Source organism: Entelurus aequoreus, linkage group LG15 (assembly GCF_033978785.1).
Source record: "Entelurus aequoreus isolate RoL-2023_Sb linkage group LG15, RoL_Eaeq_v1.1, whole genome shotgun sequence".
Classification (NCBI taxonomy): Eukaryota; Metazoa; Chordata; class Actinopteri; order Syngnathiformes; family Syngnathidae; genus Entelurus; species Entelurus aequoreus.
Window position 1 is genome coordinate 58097360 of NC_084745.1, and position 17500 is coordinate 58114859.

At 41.3% G+C, this 17500-nt stretch overlaps 1 protein-coding gene across 2 annotated transcripts in view; it reads left to right on the forward strand.

Moving 5' to 3' along the window:
• The first annotated feature begins 17277 nt into the window (after positions 1-17277).
• The window catches only part of boc (BOC cell adhesion associated, oncogene regulated), a 59658-nt gene continuing 59435 nt past the window's right edge, over positions 17278-17500 (forward strand). Inside the window, exon 1 of one of the 2 annotated variants that reach the window (XM_062021867.1) lies at positions 17278-17500. This exon is cut by the window's right edge and continues 33 nt beyond it. The gene's annotated coding sequence lies outside the window, so the exon portion shown is untranslated. The other variant, XM_062021866.1, reaches the window with a different exon arrangement.

Consider the following 17500-nt stretch of genomic DNA (forward strand, 5'->3'; position numbering starts at 1 on the left):
ACCACTTGTGCCAGTGCATGCTCCTTGGAGCTATTAGTCCCCAAAAACATAACCCTAACCCCAACCCTAACCAAAACCTACTCTAACCCAACCCCAACCCTAACCCTAACCCTAACCCTAACCCTCCTTTTTTTTATTTTCTAAAAGGAAATGAGATTCTGCCAGGAGTGAGAGACCACTTGTGCCAGTGCATGCTCCTTGGAGCTATTAGTCCCCAAAAACATAACCCTAACCCCAACCCTAACCAAAACCTACTCTAACCCCTAACCCAACCCCAACCCTAACCCTAACCCTAACTCTCATTCTTTTATTTTCTAAAAGGAAATGAGATTCTGCCAGGAGTGGGAGACCACTTGTGCCAGTGCATGCTCCTTGGAGCTATTAGTCCCCAAAAACATAACCCTTATCCCCAACCCCAACCCCAACCCTAACCCTAACCCTAACCCTAACCCTAACCCTAACCCTAACCGTAACCCTCCTTTTTTTTATTTTCTAAAAGGAAATGAGATTCTGCCAGGAGTGAGAGACCACTTGTGCCAGTGCATGCTCCTTGGAGCTATTAGTCCCCAAAAACATAACCCTAACCCCAAACCTAACCAAAACCTACTCTAACCCAACCCCAACCCCAACCCTAACCCTAACCCTAACCCTCCTTTTTTTTCTTTTCTAAAAGGAAATGAGATTCTGCCAGGAGTGAGAGACCACTTGTGCCAGTGCATGCTCCTTGGAGCTATTAGTCCCCAAAAACATAACCCTAACCCCAACCCCAACCCCAACCCCAACCCTAACCCTAACCCTAACCCTAACCCTAACCGGCACCCTCCTTTTTTTTCTTTTCTAAAAGGAAATGAGATTCTGCCAGGAGTGAGAGACCACTTGTGCCAGTGCATGCTCCTTGGAGCTATTAGTCCCCAAAAACATAACCCTAACCCCAACCCTAACCAAAACCTACTCTAACCCAACCCCAACCCTAACCCTAACCCTAACCCTCCTTTTTTTTATTTTCTAAAAGGAAATGAGATTCTGCCAGGAGTGGGAGACCACTTGTGCCAGTGCATGCTCCTTGGAGCTATTAGTCCCCAAAAACATAACCCTAACCCCAACCCTAACCCTAACCCTAACCCTAACCGGCACCCTCCTTTTTTTTCTTTTCTAAAAGGAAATGAGATTCTGCCAGGAGTGAGAGACCACTTGTGCCAGTGCATGCTCCTTGGAGCTATTAGTCCCCAAAAACATAACCCTAACCCCAACCCTAACCAAAACCTACTCTAACCCAACCCCAGCCCTAACCCTAACCCTAACCCTCCTTTTTTTTATTTTCTAAAAGGAAATGAGATTCTGCCAGGAGTGGGAGACCACTTGTGCCAGTGCATGCTCCTTGGAGCTATTAGTCCCCAAAAACATAACCCTAACCCCAACCCCAACCCTAACCCTAACCCTAACCCTAACCCTCCTTTTTTTTCTTTTCTAAAAGGAAATGAGATTCTGCCAGGAGTGAGAGACCACTTGTGCCAGTGCATGCTCCTTGGAGCTATTAGTCCCCAAAAACATAACCCTAACCCCAACCCTAACCAAAACCTACTCTAACCCCTAACCCAACCCCAACCCTAACCCTAACCCTAACCCTCATTTTTTTTATTTTCTAAAAGGAAATGAGATTCTGCCAGGAGTGGGAGACCACTTGTGCCAGTGCATGCTCCTTGGAGCTATTAGTCCCCAAAAACATAACCCTTATCCCCAACCCCAACCCCAACCCTAACCCTAACCCTAACCCTAACCGTAACCCTCCTTTTTTTTATTTTCTAAAAGGAAATGAGATTCTGCCAGGAGTGAGAGACCACTTGTGCCAGTGCATGCTCCTTGGAGCTATTAGTCCCCAAAAACATAACCCTAACCCCAACCCTAACCAAAACCTACTCTAACCCAACCCCAACCCCAACCCTAACCCTAACCCTAACCCTCCTTTTTTTTCTTTTCTAAAAGGAAATGAGATTCTGCCAGGAGTGAGAGACCACTTGTGCCAGTGCATGCTCCTTGGAGCTATTAGTCCCCAAAAACATAACCCTAACCCCAACCCCAACCCCAACCCTAACCCTAACCCTAACCCTAACCCTAACCGGAACCCTCCTTTTTTTTCTTTTCTAAAAGGAAATGAGATTCTGCCAGGAGTGAGAGACCACTTGTGCCAGTGCATGCTCCTTGGAGCTATTAGTCCCCAAAAACATAACCCTAACCCCAACCCTAACCAAAACCTACTCTAACCCCTAACCCAACCCCAACCCTAACCCTAACCCTAACCCTCATTTTTTTTATTTTCTAAAAGGAAATGAGATTCTGCCAGGAGTGGGAGACCACTTGTGCCAGTGCATGCTCCTTGGAGCTATTAGTCCCCAAAAACATAACCCTTATCCCCAACCCCAACCCCAACCCTAACCCTAACCCTAACCCTAACCGTAACCCTCCTTTTTTTTATTTTCTAAAAGGAAATGAGATTCTGCCAGGAGTGAGAGACCACTTGTGCCAGTGCATGCTCCTTGGAGCTATTAGTCCCCAAAAACATAACCCTAACCCCAACCCTAACCAAAACCTACTCTAACCCAACCCCAACCCCAACCCTAACCCTAACCCTAACCCTCCTTTTTTTTCTTTTCTAAAAGGAAATGAGATTCTGCCAGGAGTGAGAGACCACTTGTGCCAGTGCATGCTCCTTGGAGCTATTAGTCCCCAAAAACATAACCCTAACCCCAACCCCAACCCCAACCCTAACCCTAACCCTAACCCTAACCCTAACCGGAACCCTCCTTTTTTTTCTTTTCTAAAAGGAAATGAGATTCTGCCAGGAGTGAGAGACCACTTGTGCCAGTGCATGCTCCTTGGAGCTATTAGTCCCCAAAAACATAACCCTAACCCCAACCCTAACCAAAACCTACTCTAACCCAACCCCAACCCTAACCCTAACCCTAACCCAAACCCTCCTTTTTTTTATTTTCTAAAAGGAAATGAGATTCTGCCAGGAGTGGGAGACCACTTGTGCCAGTGCATGCTCCTTGGAGCTATTAGTCCCCAAAAACATAACCCTAACCCCAACCCTAACCAAAACCTACTCCAACCCAACCCCAACCCTAACCCTAACCCTAACCCTAACCCTCCTTTTTTTTATTTTCTAAAAGGAAATGAGATTCTGCCAGGAGTGAGAGACCACTTGTGCCAGTGCATGCTCCTTGGAGCTATTAGTCCCCAAAAACATAACCCTAACCCCAACTCTAACCAAAACCTACCCTAACCCCTAACCCAACCCCAACCCTAACCCTAACCCTAACCCTCATTTTTTTTATTTTCTAAAAGGAAATGAGATTCTGCCAGGAGTGGGAGACCACTTGTGCCAGTGCATGCTCCTTGGAGCTATTAGTCCCCAAAAACATAACCCTTACCCCCAACCCCAACCCCAACCCTAACCCTAACCCTAACCCTAACCGTAACCCTCCTTTTTTTTATTTTTCAAAAGGAAATGAGATTCTGCCAGGAGTGAGAGACCACTTGTGCCAGTGCATACTCCTTGGAGCTATTAGTCCCCAAAAACATAACCCTAACCCCAACCCTAACCAAAACCTACTCTAACCCCTAACCCAACCCCAACACTAACCCTAACCCTCTAACCCAGGTGTAGAGAACCTATGGCCCTGGAGCCAGATGTGTCTCTATTGATGACTGCATGAGGCTCTCAGATCAATCTTAGCTGACATTACTTAAGTCATCTTAGCTGACATTACTTAAGTCATCTTAGCTGACTAAGTCATCTTAGCTGACATTACTTAAGTCATCTTAGCTGACATTACTTAAGTCATCTTAGCTGACATTACTTAAGTCATCTTAGCTGACATTACTTAAGTCATCTTAGCTGACATTACTTAAGTCATCTTAGCTGACTAAGTCATCTTAGCTGACATTACTTAAGTCATCTTAGCTGACATTACTTAAGTCATCTTAGCTGACATTACTTAAGTCATCTTAGCTGACTAAGTCATCTTAGCTGACATTACTTAAGTCATCTTAGCTGACATTACTTAAGTCATCTTAGCTGACTAAGTCATCTTAGCTGACATTACTTAAGTCATCTTAGCTGACATTACTTAGTCATCTTAGCCGACATTACTTAAGTCATCTTAGCTGACTAAGTCATCTTAGCTGACATTACTTAAGTCATCTTAGCTGACATTACTTAAGTCATCTTAGCTGACTAAGTCATCTTAGCTGACATTACTTAAGTCATCTTAGCTGACATTACTTAAGTCATCTTAGCTGACATTACTTAAGTCATCTTAGCTGACTAAGTCATCTTAGCTGACATTACTTAAGTCATCTTAGCTGACATTACTTAAGTCATCTTAGCTGACATTACTTAAGTCATCTTAGCTGACATTACTTAAGTCATCTTAGCTGACATTACTTAAGTCATCTTAGCTGACTAAGTCATCTTAGCTGACATTACTTAAGTCATCTTAGCTGACATTACTTAAGTCATCTTAGCTGACATTACTTAGTCATCTTAGCCGACATTACTTAAGTCATCTTAGCTGACTAAGTCATCTTAGCTGACATTACTTAAGTCATCTTAGCTGACATTACTTAAGTCATCTTAGCTGACATTACTTAAGTCATCTTAGCTGACTAAGTCATCTTAGCTGACATTACTTAAGTCATCTTAGCTGACATTACTTAAGTCATCTTAGCTGACATTACTTAAGTCATCTTAGCTGACATTACTTAAGTCATCTTAGCTGACATTACTTAAGTCATCTTAGCTGACATTACTTAAGTCATCTTAGCTGACATTACTTAAGTCATCTTAGCTGACATTACTTAAGTCATCTTAGCTGACATTACTTAAGTCATCTTAGCTGACATTACTTAAGTCATCTTAGCTGACTAAGTCATCTTAGCTGACATTACTTAAGTCATCTTAGCTGACATTACTTAGTCATCTTAGCCGACATTACTTAAGTCATCTTAGCTGACTAAGTCATCTTAGCTGACATTACTTAAGTCATCTTAGCTGACATTACTTAAGTCATCTTAGCTGACTAAGTCATCTTAGCTGACATTACTTAAGTCATCTTAGCTGACATTACTTAAGTCATCTTAGCTGACTAAGTCATCTTAGCTGACATTACTTAAGTCATCTTAGCTGACATTACTTAAGTCATCTTAGCTGACTAAGTAATCTTAGCTGACATTACTTAAGTCATCTTAGCTGACATTACTTAAGTCATCTTAGCTGACATTACTTAAGTCATCTTAGCTGACATTACTTAAGTCATCTTAGCTGACTAAGTCATCTTAGCTGACATTACTTAAGTCATCTTAGCTGACATTACTTAAGTCATCTTAGCTGACATTACTTAGTCATCTTAGCCGACATTACTTAAGTCATCTTAGCTGACTAAGTCATCTTAGCTGACATTACTTAAGTCATCTTAGCTGACATTACTTAAGTCATCTTAGCTGACTAAGTCATCTTAGCTGACATTACTTAAGTCATCTTAGCTGACATTACTTAAGTCATCTTAGCTGACATTACTTAAGTCATCTTAGCTGACATTACTTAAGTCATCTTAGCTGACATTACTTAAGTCATCTTAGCTGACTAAGTCATCTTAGCTGACATTACTTAAGTCATCTTAGCTGACATTACTTAAGTCATCTTAGCTGACATTACTTAAGTCATCTTAGCTGACATTACTTAAGTCATCTTAGCTGACATTACTTAAGTCATCTTAGCTGACATTACTTAAGTCATCTTAGCTGACATTACTTAAGTCATCTTAGCTGACATTACTTAAGTCATCTTAGCTGACTAAGTCATCTTAGCTGACATTACTTAAGTCATCTTAGCTGACATTACTTAAGTCATCTTAGCTGACATTACTTAAGTCATCTTAGCTGACATTACTTAAGTCATCTTAGCTGACTAAGTCATCTTAGCTGACATTACTTAAGTCATCTTAGCTGACATTACTTAAGTCATCTTAGCTGACATTACTTAGTCATCTTAGCCGACATTACTTAAGTCATCTTAGCTGACTAAGTCATCTTAGCTGACATTACTTAAGTCATCTTAGCTGACATTACTTAAGTCATCTTAGCTGACTAAGTCATCTTAGCTGACATTACTTAAGTCATCTTAGCTGACATTACTTAAGTCATCTTAGCTGACATTACTTAAGTCATCTTAGCTGACATTACTTAAGTCATCTTAGCTGACATTACTTAAGTCATCTTAGCTGACTAAGTCATCTTAGCTGACATTACTTAAGTCATCTTAGCTGACATTACTTAAGTCATCTTAGCTGACATTACTTAAGTCATCTTAGCTGACATTACTTAAGTCATCTTAGCTGACATTACTTAAGTCATCTTAGCTGACATTACTTAAGTCATCTTAGCTGACATTAGGGTTATACAGCCTATTAGTAGATTTCTCATTGTGTCCCATTGGGTTGAGTTTTTCCTTGCCCTGATGTGGGATCTGAGCCCAGGATGTGGTTGTGGCTTGTGCAGCCCTTTGAGACATTTGTGATTAAGGGCTATATAAGTCAACTTTGATTGATTGATTGATTGATTATACATAACATGTACATAATGTAAACATGTATTAATATCCATAAGATGGGCGTGGTTATAAGCAGCCAATGACAATAAGGGGGAGGAGCAACACCACCTGTTCTCCCCCACTGAAGTGTCCCTCGGATCTGCTTGTGTTGTGACCAAGAACAAGTTTTGGATCAGTTTTTAGTCCTCCAGGATCCAAATCAGGTTTTTGGATCAGTGTTTAGTCCTCCAGGATCCAAGTCAGGTTTTTGGATCAGTCTTTAGTCCACCAGGATCCAAGTCAGGTTTTTGGATCAGTGTTTAGTCCTCCAGGATCCAAGTCAGGTTTTTGGATCAGTCTTTAGTCCACCAGGATCCAAGTCAGGTTTTTGGATCAGTCTTTAGTCCACCAGGATCCAAGTCAGGTTTTTGGATCAGTCTTTAGTCCACCAGGATCCAAGTCAGGTTTTTGGATCAGTGTTTAGTCCTCCAGGATCCAAGTCAGGTTTTTGGATCAGTCTTTAGTCCACCAGGATCCAAGTCAGGTTTTTGGATCAGTGTTTAGTCCTCCAGGATCCAAGTCAGGTTTTTGGATCAGTCTTTAGTCCACCAGGATCCAAGTCAGGTTTTTGGATCAGTCTTTAGTCCACCAGGATCCAAGTCAGGTTTTTGGATCAGTGTTTAGTCCTCCAGGATCCAGGTCAGGTTTTTGCTGGCCTACAATCCAGGCTCCTATGTGCTCCATCTGGACTTCAGGCCTCATGTGATGTTTCCAGACTTGGAGACACATTTACAGATTGTATTTTTTCATCTCATGCTTTTTGCTCCCTCGGTCTCTGCCAGGGTCCACCAAAGTCACACATGCGGAATGGCCAATTATGCAAATGAGATGGCATTTCTCCATGGCTTCTCACTACAATTTGAAATAAGAGCTCCAACTTTGGTGCTAGTTTGACTTGTCTTTGCATTGTTCCTCCTTTAGTTCCTCCTAGCCCCGCCCCCGTGGCCCCGCCCCCGTGGCCCCTGTGGTGCACCAAGGCCCTTATTAAATATAAATATAGTCACGCTCCACACGCCAGGGAGGAACGCCCACCGCAGGGAGGGGCCAATTCAAAATGGCCTCCGACTGCCTGGGTGTGTGGGTGTGTTTGTGTGTGTGTGTGTGTGTGTGCGTGTGTTTGCGCGCGTGTGTGTGTGTGTGTGTGTGTGTGTGTGTGTGTGTGCGCGCGTGTGTGTGTGTGTGTGTGTGCGTGTGTTTGCGCGCGTGTGTGTGTGTGTGTGTGTGTGTGTTTGCGCGCGTGTGTGTGTGTGTGATCTAATATGATATCTCCTGAAGTATGAGCGATACTGGACAGCAGTCTGACAGTCCAGATGATTTCATCACCTAACTGGCCATGATGTCATCACCTAACTGACCATGATGTCATCCCCTAACTGGCCATGATGTCATCACCTAACTGGCCATGATGTCATCACCTAACTGGCCATGATGTCATCACCTAACTGACCATGATGTCATCCCCTAACTGGCCATGATGTCATCACCTAACTGGCCATGATGTCATCACCTAACTGGCCATGATGTCATCACCTAACTGGCTATGATTTCATCACCTAACTGGCCATGATGTCATCCCCTAACTGGCCATGATGTCCTCACCTAACTGGCTATGATTTCATCACCTAACTGGCCATGATGTCATCCCCTAACTGGCCATGATGTCATCACCTAACTGGCCATGATGTCATCCCCTAACTGGCCATGATGTCATCACCTAACTGGCCATGATGTCATCACCTAACTGGCCATGATGTCATCACCTAACTGGCTATGATTTCATCACCTAACTGGCCATGATGTCATCCCCTAACTGGCCATGATGTCATCACCTAACTGGCTATGATTTCATCACCTAACTGGCCATGATATCATCACCTAACTGGCCATGATGTCATCACCTAACTGGCTATGATTTCATCACCTAACTGGCCATGATGTCATCACCTAACTGGCTATGATTTCATCACCTAACTGGCCATGATGTCATCCCCTAACTGGCCATGATGTCATCACCTAACTGGCTATGATTTCATCACCTAACTGGCCATGATGTCATCACCTAACTGGCCATGATGTCATCACCTAACTGGCTATGATTTCATCACCTAACTGGCCATGATGTCATCACCTAACTGGCTATGATTTCATCACCTAACTGGCCATGATGTCATCCCCTAACTGGCCATGATGTCATCACCTAACTGGCTATGATTTCATCACCTAACTGGCCATGATATCATCACCTAACTGGCCATGATGTCATCACCTAACTGGCTATGATTTCATCACCTAACTGGCCATGATGTCATCACCTAACTGGCTATGATTTCATCACCTAACTGGCCATGATGTCATCCCCTAACTGGCCATGATGTCATCACCTAACTGGCTATGATTTCATCACCTAACTGGCCATGATGTCATCACCTAACTGGCCATGATGTCATCACCTAACTGGCTATGATTTCATCACCTAACTGGCCATGATGTCATCCCCTAACTGGCCATGATGTCATCACCTAACTGGCCATGATGTCATCACCTAACTGGCCATGATGTCATCACCTAACTGGCCATGATGTCATCACCTAACTGGCCATGATGTCATCACCTAACTGGCCATGATGTCATCACCTAACTGGCCATTAGAAATGTTGTAATGCTAAAACATTATTTTATTATTATTATTATTTCATTTTGCCTTTTTGCTCGATTGTTCATTTTTCTTTTCTTATGTTTATTTGATGTGCACAATGTTTACATAAACATAAACAAAACATCCGCTGGACTTCAATGTTTACCATAAACATGTTTACATAAACATAAACAAAACATCCGCTGGTCTTCAATGTCCACTCCTGGTTTTGTGTTTCAGCAGGAAGTTAGGACCAGTCTGAGCATTGTTCACTCCCACCACTCAAAGGTTGGCTTGCAAGCTTGAGGAAATGTCCTGCACACTTCCACGCCTCACCTTTCACTGCAATGGTAATGCAGGGACTTGCGATAACAAACACCATGTTCAAACATAAGGATGCTCATAGGTGTACCTGGTACCAGAGCACCCTAGGCCAAAGATCAATGATCGATTTTGTAATCATATCAGCTGATCTGAGGCCGTATGTTTTGAACACTCGGGTGAAGAGAGGGGTTGAACTGACAACTGATCACCATCTAGTGGTGAGTTGGGTCAGATGGTGGGGGAAACCTCTGGACAGACCTGGCAAACCCAAGTGTGTAGTGCGGGTGAACTGGGAACGTTTGGAGGAGTCCTCTGTCCGGACACTCTTTAACTCCCACCTCCGGCAGGACTTCTCTGACATCCCTGTGGAGGTTGGGGACATTGAACAGGAATGGGCAATGTTCAAAGCTTCTATTGCTAAAGCTGCAGCTGCGAGCTGTGGCCAGAAGGTCTTAGGTGCCTCAAGGGGCGGTAACCCTCAAACACCCTGGTGGACAGCAGTGGCCAAGGAAGCCGTCCGACTGAAGAAGGAGTCCTACCGGGGTATGTTATCCCAGGGGACTCCGAAGAGCAGCGGCCATTGCCGTGGACGAGGTTAAGCAGAGGGTGTGGGAGCAGTTCGGGGAATCCATGGAGAGGGACTTTTGGGCGGCACCAAAGCTGTTCTGGAAGATCATACGGCACCTCAGGAGGGGTAAGCAGGGAACCATCCAAGCTGTGTACAGCAAGGATGGGACTCTGCTGACTTCAAGTGAGAAAGTTGTAGGGAGTTGGAAAGAGCACTTTGAGGAACTCCTGAACCCAACTACATCAGACACACCCTCCCTGACAGGAGCGGAGCCTGAGGATGATGGGAGATTGACGTCGATCTCTCGGAGTGAAGTCACTGAGGTAGTTAGACAACTCCACAGTGGCAAAGCTCTGGGGGTTGAAAATGCTGCAGGGTCTGGGTGTTGAGGGGCTGTCTTAGTTGATACGCCTTTTAGGTTAGCGCCGTGCATGGCAGCTCCCGCCATCAGTGTGTGAATGTGTGAATGTGGAAAATAGTGTCAAAGCGCTTTGAGTTCCTTAAAAAGGTAGACAAGCGCTATACAAGTACGACCCATTTACCATTTACCATTTTCAACATTGTGTGGAAGTCTGGGACAGTGCCAAGGGAGTGGCAGACTTGGGTTGTGGTTCCCCCATTCAAAAGGGGGAACCAGAGGGTGTGTGCTACTTACAGGGGTATCACACTATTTAGCCTCCCTGGGAAAGTTTACGCCAAGGTACTGGAAAGGAAAGTCCGGCCGATAGTCGTACCTTAGATTCAAGAGGAGCAATGTGGATTCCGTCCTGGTCGTGGAACAACTGACCAGCTGTTTACTCTTGCGGGAATCCTGGAGAAGGCCTGGGAGTATGCCTATCCAGTCTACATGTGCTTTGTGGATTTGGAGAAGGCGTATGACCGGGTCACCAGGGAGATCCTGTGGGAGGTGCTGAGGGAGTAAGGGGTGAGGGGGACCCTGCTGAGGGCCATCCAATCTCTGTACAACCAAAGCGAAAGTTGTGTCTGTGTGCTTGGATGCATACTTGCCAACGGCAAAACGGCTAAAGGTTGTGTCACTGCTGTTTGCAGACGATGTGGTCCTGATGTCACCATTGGTGTGTGACCTTCAACTCTCACTGGATCGTTCACAGCCAAGTGTTTAGCGGCTGGAATGAGGATCAGCATCTCCAAATCTAAGGTTCTAATATGGTTCTCAGCAGGAAACCGATGGTTTGCACAGTCCAGGTAGAGAATGAGACTCTGTCCCAGGTGGAAAAGTTTAAGTATCTCAGGGTCTTGTTCACGAGTGAGGGAAAGATGGAGAAGGAAATCAGCCAGAGAATGGGAGCAGCTGGGGCAGTATTGCAGTCTCTCTGCCGCACTGTTGTGACCAAACCAGAGCTGAGCCAGAAGGCAAAGCTCTCGCTCTACCGAGCTATCTACATTCCTACTCTCACCTATGGTCATGAAGTGTGGGTCACAACCAAAAAAATAAGATGGCGGATACAAACGGACTAAATGAGTTTCCTCAGAAGGGTGGCTGGCATCTCCCTTAGAGATAGGGTGAGAAGTTCAGTCGCCCGAGAGAGACTCGGAGTAGAGCCGCTGCTCCTTCGCTTGGAAAGAAACCAGCTTAGGTGGTTCGGGCATCTCGTGCGGATGCCTCACCAGAGTCTCCCTAGGGAGGTCCTTGTTGCACGTCCCACTGGGAGGAGACCCTGGGGCAGGCCAAGGACCAGATGGGGGGATTACATCTCCTCTCTGGCCTGGGAACGCTTGGGATCCCCCAGGAGGAAGTTGCTAATGTTTCTCTGGAGAGGGAAGTCTGGGGGTCTCTGCTGGAGCTGTAGTCCCCGCGACCCCATTCCGGATTAGCGGTTGAAGATGGATGGATGGATGGATTATTATTATTAATATTATTATTATACATTTTATTTTTGCTATTATTATCAATATTATTTTTACTATTATTATCGATATTATTATTATTATTATCAACATTATTTTTACTATTAGTATCGATATTATTATTATTATTATTTTTACCATTATTATCAATATTATTGTTATTATTATCAATATTATTTTTACTGTTATTATCATCATCATCCTTATTATTATTATTATTACTATTATTATTATTATTATTATTATTATTATTATTATTATTATTATTATTATTATCAATATAATTTTTTACTATTATTATCAATATTATTAATATTATTATTATTCAAATCCACGCAGTGACTCATATTTTTGATGCAGATGATGATATCTGCTTATAGGTCACAATTATTATTATTATAAATAATATTTTTACTATTATTATCAATATTATTATTGTTATTACTATCATTATCATTATCATTATAATTATCATTATCATTATCATTATCATTATCATTATCATTATCATTATCATTATTATTATTATTATTATTAAAATCCACACAGTGAATTATATTGTTGATGCAGATGATGATATCTGCTTACCGGTCACAATTATTATTATTATCAATAATTTATTTACTATTATAATTTGTATTATTATTATTATTATTATTATTATTATTATTATTAGTAGTAGTAGTAGTAGTAGTATTTGTATTATTATTGTCAATATTATTATTATTACTAACAATATTGTTTTACTATTATTATCAATATTATTATTATTATTATTATTATTATTATCATCAATATTATTTTTACTATTATTATCATCATTTTTATTTTTATTATTATCAATAATATTTTTTTACTATTATTATCAATATTATTATTATTAAAATACATGCAGTGAATAATATTGTTGATGCAGATGATGATATCTGCTTATAGGTCACAATTATTATTACTATCAAGAATATGTTTACTATTATTATCAATATTATTATTATTATTATTATTTTTATTATCGTTATCATTATCATTATTATTATTAGTATTATTAAACTCCACACAGTGAATCATATTGTTGATGCAGATGATGATATCTGCTTACCGGTCACAATTATTATTATTATCAATATTTTATTTACTATTATAATTTTTATTATTATTATTATTAATATTATTATTATTATTATTATTGTATTTATTATTATGATCATCAATATTATTATTATTATCAATAATATTTTTACTATTATTAACAATATTATTATTATTATTATTATCAATATTGTTTTAATATTATTATCAATATTATTATTAGCGATGTCCGATAATGGCTTTTTTGCCAATATCCGATATTCCGATATTGTCCAGCTCTTAATTACCGATTCCGATATCAACCGATACCGATATATACAGTCGTGGAATTAACACATTATTATGCCTAATTTTGTTGTGATGCCCCGCTGGATGCATTAAACAAAGTAATAAGGTTTTCCAAAATAAAAGAACAACTTCAACTCAAGTTATGGAAAAAAGTGCCAACATGGCACTGCCATATTTATTATTGACGTCACAAAGTACATTATTTTTTTCAACATGCCTCAAAACAGTAGCTTGGAATTTGGGATACGCTCTCCCTGAGATAATCCTGATACCCACAAATACTATACTTTGACTTTCACAAAGTGCATTATTTTTTTAAACATGCCTCAAAACAACAGCTACAAAAACAATGAAGGAACACAGCTTGAGTCCAGAGTATACTAGAGTAATAAAGTCAACAATAACATAGTCCTCCTTTAGTGCAAGCCTGCCTGGTATACTGTATAACAGTCCAGAGTATACTAGAGTAATAAAGTCAACAATAACATAGTGCAAGACTGTCTGGTATACTGTATAACAGTCCAGAGTATACTAGAGTAATAAAGTCAACAATAACATAGTGCAAGACTGTCTGGTATACTGTATAACAGTCCAGAGTATACTAGAGTAATAAAGTCCACAATAACATAGTGCAAGACTGCCTGGTATACTGTATAACAGTCCAGAGTATACTAGAGTAATAAAGTCAACAATAACATAGTGCAAGACTGTCTGGTATACTGTATAACAGTCCAGAGTATACTAGAGTAATAAAGTCAACAATAACATAGTGCAAGACTGTCTGGTATACTGTATAACAGTCCAGAGTATACTAGAGTAATAAAGTCAACAATAACATAGTGCAAGACTGTCTGGTATACTGTATAACAGGAAATGATAAAGTGCCCTGCTCTAAGGTATTTGTATGAGTGTAACAAATGTTCTGCAAGCTAGTGGTGAGTGCTTGAAGTGGCCTAGCAGTCTTCTGAAATGCTGTGTTGAGACAGGCCACCTCCGTTCACCGCAAGCTGCAAAGTGTGCGCCATGCATGGCAGACTAGTCACACCAAACTCCACCATGCATGGCAGACTAGTCACACCAAACTCCACCATGCATGGCAGACTAGCCACACCAAACTCCACCATGCATGGCAGACTAGTCACACCAAACTCCACCATGCATGGCAGACTAGTCACACCAAACTCCACCATGCATGGCAGACTAGTCACACCAAACTCCACCATGCATGGCAGACTAGTCACACCAAACTCCACCATGCATGGCAGACTAGCCACACCAAACTCCACCATACATGGCAGACTAGCCACACCAAACTCCACCATGCATGGCAGACTAGTCACACCAAACTCCACCATGCATGGCAGACTAGTCACACCAAACTCCACCATGCATGGCAGACTAGTCACACCAAACTCCACCATGCATGGCAGACTAGTCACACCAAACTCCACCATGCATGGCAGACTAGTCACAACCAAACTCCACCATGCATGGCAGACTAGCCACACCAAACTCCACCATGCATGGCAGACTAGTCACACCAAACTCCACCATGCATGGCAGACTAGTCACACCAAACTCCACCATGCATGGCAGACTAGTCACACCAAACTCCACCATGCATGGCAGACTAGTCACACCAAACTCCACCATGCATGGCAGACTAGTCACACCAAACTCCACCATGCATGGCAGACTAGCCACACCAAACTCCACCATGCATGGCAGACTAGTCACACCAAACTCCACCATGCATGGCAGACTAGTCACACCAAACTCCACCATGCATGGCAGACTAGCCACACCAAACTCCACCATGCATGGCAGACTAGTCACACCAAACTCCACCATGCATGGCAGACTAGTCACACCAAACTCCACCATGCATGGCAGACTAGTCACACCAAACTCCACCATGCATGGCAGACTAGTCACACCAAACTCCACCATGCATGGCAGACTAGTCACACCAAACTCCACCATGCATGGCAGACTAGCCACACCAAACTCCACCATACATGGCAGACTAGTCACACCAAACTCCACCATGCATGGCAGACTAGCCACACCAAACTCCACCATGCATGGCAGACTAGTCACACCAAACTCCACCATGCATGGCAGACTAGTCACACCAAACTCCACCGTAGCTTTTGCCATAGTGCGTGCATTGTCACTGACCACAACGTGAGCTTTTGCCTAGGGGTGATTTTTGTTGTATTTTGGCTTTTTCTCGGCGGAGTCTTTAAGCAACAACTGTGTGCTACTATTTTTTTTCGGTATTTGCTTTTCAACCATCTTCCGCTTGTATTGATGGTGTATCTCCTTATGATTCTTGAAGAGGTGGTAGATCAAATTGCTGGTATTAAAGGAAGACATCTTGGTTCCTCCTCGCATAACCAACTTTTTGCAGTCATTGCAAATTGCCAGTTTTTAGACACACTTTAAAATAATCCCAAACCATAGCCATGGTGTCGTTAGTCAGTCATGTTAGCCACGGCTACAGCACCGGCAACAACACACTCTTGTTGTTGTTATGCTCCGCTCGCGGCGGTTTGATGAGGTCATCAAGCGTTGCCAGTAAAGCTCTCATGCTGCAGTCGTCAACTCCTGTGTTGTGTGTGGGAGAGGGGAGGGTGAGGGTGCTGCTGACTGTCCGTGTTTTACCCGATATGTACCGCTGTGTTGTGTGTGGGAGAGGGGAGGGTGAGGGTGCTGCTGACTGTCCGTGTTTTACCGGATATGTACCGCTGTGTTGTGTGTGGGAGAGGGGAGGGTGAGGGTGCTGCTGACTGTCACCTACGTCCGTGTTTTACCGGATATGTACCGCTCCGTACAGCGGCGTTTTAAAAAGTAATTATTTTTACTATTTGAAACCGATACCGATAATTTCCGATATTACATTTTAAAGCATTTATCGGCCAATGATATCGGCCGGCCGATATTATCGGACATCTCTAATTATTATTATTATTATCAATATTATTTTTACCATTATTAGCAAGATTATTATTATCAATATTATTTTTACTATTATTATCAATATTATTACTATTATTTTTATTATTATTATTATTATCAATATTATTTTTACTATTATTATCAATATAATAATAATAATAATAATTAATATTATTATTACTATCATTATTATTATTATTACTATCATTATTATTATTATCATCAATATCATTTTACTATTATTATCGATATTATTACTATTAATATTATGATCAATATTATTTTTACTATTATTATCAATATTATTTTTTATATTATTATAAATATTATTTGTACTATTATTATCAATATAATAATAATTATTATTATTATTATTATTATAATTATTATTATTATTATTATCATCAATATCATTTTACTATTATTATCAATATTATTACTATTAATATTATGATCAATATTATTTTTACCATATTATCAATATTATTATTATTATTATTATTATTATTATTATTATTGTTCAAATCCAGGCAGTGAATGATATTGTTGATGCAGATGATGATATCTGCTTACAAGTCACAATTATTATTATTGATATTATTATTATTATTATGAATATTATTCTTAAACATGCATTAAGTTCAAGTCAAGTCTGTTATAAAAAGTATTAAAATCATTGAACATAAACAAGGTGTGAAGGGGGGATGAAGTTATTATTTATTGTTCATAAAACAAACAGGGGGGGGGGGGGGTTCATGTCCCTCCTCCTGCTGGAGAAGTGGGAGGAGTCAAAGGCGTGGCCAAAGTGCATTGTTCATGTCCCTCCTCCTGCTGGAGAAGTGGGAGGAGTCAAAGGCGTGGCCAAAGTGCATTGTTCATGTCCCTCCTCCTGCTGGAGAAGTGGGAGGAGTCAAAGGCGTGGCCAAAGTGGGGGAGAATAGTTTGCGAGTTCAGTCATCCAAAAATGTTTTTTTCACTGAGCGCAACTTTGGGAATCTAACAAGACGCCAAGAAAGAAAGAAACATTCTTCTGATTTTGTGACTTGTTTAGTTGAGTTGAGTTGAGTTTAGTCTGCGAGGAGGACTAAAGAAGCGGCGGAAGTTGCCTCTCTCGAAG